The following is a 6,767-nucleotide window of genomic DNA, read 5'->3' as shown; positions in this document are numbered from 1 at the left end:
ATAAAATGAATTTTAGGGTAAATTAGAAATGGGTTTATGGATTAATCTTGAAATTTGACTTGTTAGTGTAGATGCTGCTTTCCCCCCGCCTGTAAATTTTGAAGAGTTTTGCAAGGGTAAGGGAAGGCCTTTAGTTTGAAGAAGAGCTTGAGTGAAGAACAGTTCATTAACTTCAGAGATGGAGCATGGTTTTAGGCTTGATATCTTCTGGAAAGCTTTCTTGAGTCCCCAGACACTTGTGTTCCCACAGGTCTTTTATGATTTATTATGCCTATATTCTACCACCCTGATTCTGACTTAGTGTTCCTGTAGGACAGACTAGAACTGTCTGATACCTTTCCAAGGGTGTATTTTTTACAGGAGTATATTGCCACATCTTTCTCCCTTGGAGTCACTAGTCAGATTTTGAACCATTGAACTTAGTTAATAGCCAAGCACTTAACCATGGTACACTCAGGATTCCTAAACATTTAGGTTTCTTATAGGTGTTATATTCAATATTAGATTGTTGTTGCCATGTGCTGTTAAATTAACTATAACTAATAGTGACCCTATGCACCATAGCCCTGAACCCTGCTCTGTCCTGAGCCAATCTCATTGTCTCAGACATACCTCTGACATGCTCATTACCTTAGTTACTGTGTCAGTCCGTCTCATCAGGGGTCTTCCACTCCTGTTCTATCCCTCAATCCTTCCAAGCATGATATCCTTCTCCAAGGACTGGTCTCTTCTGGTATCATGCCCAAAGTATGCAAGACAGAGTCTCAGAATCTTGGCTCCAAGGAACAGTTTGATTTCATCCTTTCCAGGACAGACTTGTTAGTTCTCTTGGCTGACCGTGGTATGTTCACTGCTTTTCTTTGGCACCAAACTCAAAGGCATCAAGTCTTCTGTCATCTTTGGCCATTGTTAAGCTCTCTGGTGCATAACAAGTAATTGTGAAGACCGTGGCCTGAATCAGGTGCACTTCCGTCTCTAGATTGGCATATTTGCTTCTTAGTACTCTGGAGAAGTCCATAATCTCATATTTTCCCAGTGCATTTCTTATTCTGGTTTCCTGACTGCTGGTGCCATTGTGGAGCCAAGCAAACTGAAGCTGTTAACAACCTCAGTCTCTTCTCCATCCATCATGGTGCTGCCAATTGGCCCCGTGGTGAGAATCTTTGTTTTCTTGATGTTAAGCTTCAATCCATATTGCAGATGACAGTCCTTGACTTTCTGCAGCGAGTGCTTCAGGACCTCAGTTTCAGCGAAGCAAGGTTGTATCATCTGCATATCTCAGGTTGTTGATGAGTCTTCATCCAATTCTGATATCACATTCTTCCTTATAAAACTCAGCCTCCCCAAAATGATCTGCCTATAGGTTGCAAAAGTAGGGAGGCAGAATACGACCTTGACGCACTCCTCTCCTGATTTTTAAACCATGCTGTGTTTCCATGCTTTGTTTTGACGACTGCTTCCTGGTCCAAGTATAAATTTCACATGAGCACAATCACGTGGTCTGGGATTCTTGTACTTAAGGTTTGCCATAGTTGTTTGTGATCCATATAGTTAAATGCCTTTGCATAGTCAATGAAACAGAGATAAGACATTCCTCTGATATTTTCTGCTTTCAACCAAGATCCATCTGACATCAGCAACCATATCCCTAGTGCCATACCAAGCTTGTATTTCTGGCAGTTCTCTGTTGATGTACTGTTCCAGTTGTTTTTGGATAATCTTCAGTAAGATTTTGCTTGCATGTGACATTAGTGATACTGTGCCATAATTTCCACACTATTGGGTCCCATTTTCGGGAATGGGAATAAATATGTAAGAAATAAAGAGGAATAAGTAAGGAGTGTTTAGGTGGATAGAAGGTATAGCCCAAGGATAAACCCTTATGTGCTTTTCCTTCATCTAATCTGTTACCATGACTGGAAATAAGGTGGGGATAAGAGTCAGTCTGCTCCAGAGCCTATTTACTGAGAAAAAATGATAAAAACTAATCTATTAACTCACGTAACTCAGTGTACATGCAGCCATTTTTATAGACTCTATGGCTTTGTGGTAAGGAATTGTGCTGCCAATGCAAAGGTATACGGTTCGAATCCTCCAACAGCTCTATGGAAGAAAGGTGGACAGTCTTCTTATGATGTTATTTACTGCCTCTGAAAACCTGCTGGAGGGTCAGTTATGAATTTGATTTCTACCTGAAGGTACAACAGTAGCAACAACTGTACACCATACCCCAGTGACTAAATGGATCTCTCAGTCTGTCAGTCTGTCAGTCATCTGTGATCCCTCTGGAGCTGAGACATTGGTGAGTTGCAGTGGAAGGCCAGAGCAAAACAAGCATATAGCATTCTCTGTAAATTAAGGCACAAATTCTAGCTTGAAATACCTGAAGCTGTTCTATCTGCAACATTCCTATATGCATTTATTTGGTTGTAGTTAATAATAAAGTGACAGCTTTTTTAACACACCAGGAAGCAGTCTGCTAGATTTGCACAAAGCTTCCAGCCCACCAGCTCAGCCTTCCCATATCACATATCCCTAAGGCAGTAGGTATTTACTTGCTCCTGCATCATTTGGAAAACCTCTCATGTATATTCCTAGGTAACAGGATGTGCAGAACAATATACCAGTTGTGTCCCATATAGCAACTTTTCAGAGACAGTAAATATCACCAAAGGAGATTGCCCATCCATCTTCCCAGGAGGAGCTGGTAGATCCAGATGACTTGCTTTTGAGATTGTTAGTGCAGTCTCTTATCACTAGGCTGCTAGGCTACCTGAAGGACAGGGAAATAGTCCAAAGTTGATCCATCTGGATTTTGGCTTTTCCAGGCAGGACCAGACACTATCATTGGCTTGAATGATCTTCAACCAGAGTTCTTCAGCTGCTAATGTCGGGATCTCTCCACATACTTGACAACCTGGTTAGTTTCTGACATCAGCAGTTACAACCTAAGTGGTGAAAAGGAGTAAAAAAGACACCACAGTTAAAAGATATCAAAAAAACACACAAATCATGTCTGTCAGTCAGACTACAACCAGTGATAGTGATGAACTAAGAACAATTCCTGGTAGGGACTTTGTCTAGATTTTCTGTTCGTTGTCTTGTGCCTCAAAGGTTTTTCTGAGTTAGTAACTCCATTTTAGTCTAATGGAAGAACCCTTAATGCACTCCAAGCTTGATAGCACTGACCCCTAAGGTACTTTTACTGGAGTTATAAATGAGGAGAGACTTGGGAAGAGTTGATAAAAGCCTTGAGGTAATTTGCAAACTCTTCTTTTGCCCTAATCCCCAAGGAGCCAAAAAATCTAAACGGTCTGGGACTACTTGGGCGAGTGACAGCTCTCTCTTCCTGTGGAAGATTTGTGGCAAGGGCAGCTGAATATTAAATTGTCCAAGTTGAGGTAACATCTTGTTCTCAACTACGGTGACATGTATTATCATCGTCTTCTGGTGTCCTTGTGTCCATAGCCAGTAAGCACTTCTGCAAGTTTGTCTATAATACTCTCTGATGGGGTCATACTCATGAATACATTGGAGGGTTTCAGGTAATCTAGTGCATTACCTGAAAGAGGATTCTTTCTCATGTCTTAAAGTTTGTTTCAGCACTCTCTTCATGCTATTGATGAGACCAAGTGCTGTGGGGTTGTAGGGGAGATGAAAATGCCAGGCAATTCTACTCCGTTCTGTTTCTATACTTCCTATCTAGTAAATAAAATGAGTTCCTTGGTCACTGTCCGTATTTGTGGGCATGCCATAAGCAGCACATAAAAGCTGTAGATCCCTGCTTGTTGATCTCTGAGTGTCATACTTGGCAGGAGTATGCTTGGAAGGGTTCAGTCTCTGTGTCGACACAGGTAAGGGCATATTTGCAGTTATCAGATAAAGGTGGAGGCCATATATAGTTGATTTCCACATTTGTACTGGGGCTTCTTCCTATGCTGTGCACACCCCAGAGAGAGAGGAAGGGAAGTGCCACACTCCCGAAAGCAGCTAGGGCATTGCTGACATGCCTCCGTAATTTGCTTCAGAGACAAAGGAAGGCCCAGTACCTTGGCTGTGGCCTAAAAGATTGTACTGTATGACTGGTTTTACCCTGTAGCCATTCTGTTAACTGGCTCAAGGTTGCATTTTCCTCATGACCCTCAAGCGAGTTAAGTCATCTCCCTGAATATTCTCAGAGGGAGACAAAGCATTATGTGCGGATACATGAAAAACTAATGTTCATACCTTGTGTTACTGTCCATATGTCCTCCCACAACTCTTTATCCTATACTCATCAATGGTCAATCATCCACTCTTGTTTTTACTGGGTGATCCATAGTCCTTTGAAGACAGTTCAACTATGTGCACAGAGTAATAGAGTGAAGTTCATGTGTGTGTGTGTGTGTGTGTGTGTGTGTGTGTGTGTGTGTGTGTTTTGTTTTTGTGTGTTTTTTTTTTTTAGATAGAACAGAGAGCATGAAAAACAGGGGGCCAGCATTTCTCAACTGAAGACCCCCATTCCAGCTTCCCTGCATCTCTATTGAAAATTATCAGGAGGTAAATCACAAAGAGAATTCAATGCAAATGAAGTCAAGCTCTTTCTATTGAAAATCTTCTGCTTGACTCAGGAGGGAGGGTTTAGCAAATACAATGTAAGAATCTGGTTAACCTTTAAGGATTGCCTTAGTGCCTCAGGGTGAACTCTAGCTTGTACCTCACCTCCCCCACATCCTGATAGCATTTAGTTTATGACATATATTTACTATTGGCTTCCCATATTCCTCCCCTTTGTTTTTATCATATTATTATCTAGATGAGCACCTTCTCTTCTTTGATTTCTTCTTGCTAAAGTTCATGTTTTACAGCCATCCATGCAGCTCTGACCTCAGCCCACTGGGTGTTCTGTTCATCATCATGGTCCGTCCATACACATACTGTCAATGGAGGTTGTATAGGCACAACTGTCTGCTGTGGAGGATTCCTCCAAGCAGCCCCATCAATATACTATGCATCCTCTAGTATGGGCCATATGCCTTCAGCAGTATGGCTCTTCCAGGGAGCATCCTGGGTAGTGGAATTAGCTGCATCCTCTTGCTACCTATGTGAACTGAGCCTGAGATCTGGAGGAGTTGATTAGTCAGTAGGCTTGCTGAGAGGGTTCTGAGTTGCTAGAGGTAGGGATGCTATTTACAGGAATACTTGTCTGTGTCACCCCAGATTGGGAACTAGCAAATTATTAACCCATCTCTCTGGGTGGATGGATATGTGAGTCTACACCTCTACAAGAGGGTACTTGGTGATGTTTTCTTACTAGTTGTAAACTTATGTACTGTACACAATTGTTTCTCTAGGGGGCTGTGCCTGATTTCTGCCTGTTTCTGCTACTGAGACCAGAGTCCAAGTAGAATTTGTATACTATGTTCCTGTTGCCATAGACCCCATTCATATCATTCAGGGTAGCTGGTTATATTTAAAGTTTCTAAAACTTTAAAGTTTCTATGGTCTGAACCTGTTGAACAGTGAAATGAAATGGATTGGCATGGGATATTTTGAATCAGTTAATCATATGATCCTACTGTGCTGAAAAGGAAAAGGTTAGGAAAAATTGAGTTGCATTTATAGTAAAAAAGACCATTTCTAGATCCACCTTGAAATAACAACGTTGTGACAGTATAATATCCATACGTATACAAGGGAAGACCTGTTAATACCACTGTAGTACAAATATATGCACCAACAGTTAGGGCCAAAAAGGAGGAAATAGATGATTAATACCAAATTTTGCAGTCAGACATCAATAAAACATAAACCAAGTCTGGAATGAAGAAGTTGAGAACAGGGATCAGTAGTTGGAAAGCATGGACTTGGTGACAGAAATGATGCCAGAGATAGAATGATAGAATTCTGTACAATCAATGACCTATTCATTACAAATACATTTTATAAGAAACTTAAACGGTGACTATGCACATGTTTTTCACCTGATGGTCTGTACAGGTATCAGCTTGATTACATTTGAAGAAAAGATCACTGGAGAAGCTCAATATCATCTGTGCTAGTTTGGAATGGAGAAGCTAAAGAAAAATCCACAAGAACCAAAGTTTGACCTTGAGTCTATCCCACCAGAATTTAAAGACCTTCTCAGGAAACAGATTTGAGGCCTTGAATACTAATGAGCAAAGACCATCTGAGCTGTGGGAGGATATTAAAAGTATCATCCAGGAGGAACACAAAAAGACATTACAAAGACAGAAGGAAGAAAAAACCAAAGTGAATGTCAGAAGAGACTCTGAACATTGCAGTTGAGCTTTCAGAGGCCAAAATGTAGGGGGAAAAATCAAGAAAGAAGTTAAGGACCTGAACAGATTTCAAAGGACAGTGCAGGAAGATAGAGAAAATATTATAATGAAATATACAAAGAGCTAGAGTTGGAAAATTAAAAGGGCCAAACTTGCTTGCCGAAGGAACTGAAGATCATGTTTAAGCCTCGAGTTGCAATACGTAAGAATGCTGAGGGCAGAATGTTGAATGACCCAGGAAGCGTCAAATGAAGATGGAAGAAGTACAGAGAGTACAGGCGTACAAAAAGAATTGACTGACACAGAAGAATTTTGTGAAAACATATGATAAAAAGACGATGATAGAGGAAGTTTAAGCTGCTCTAAAGGAATTGGAAAAAACAAGGACCCAGGAATTGATGGAATACCAGTTGACATAGTTCAGCACATAGATACTGCCCTAGATGCGCTCACCAGGTTATGCCAAGAAATCTGAAGGATGGATGT

Source organism: Elephantulus edwardii, unplaced genomic scaffold (genome assembly GCF_000299155.1).
Source record: "Elephantulus edwardii isolate Elephantulus edwardi_28Jun2011 unplaced genomic scaffold, EleEdw1.0 scaffold00055, whole genome shotgun sequence".
In the NCBI taxonomy this organism is placed as follows: Eukaryota; Metazoa; Chordata; class Mammalia; order Macroscelidea; family Macroscelididae; genus Elephantulus; species Elephantulus edwardii.
This window is presented reverse-complemented; position numbering follows the sequence as displayed.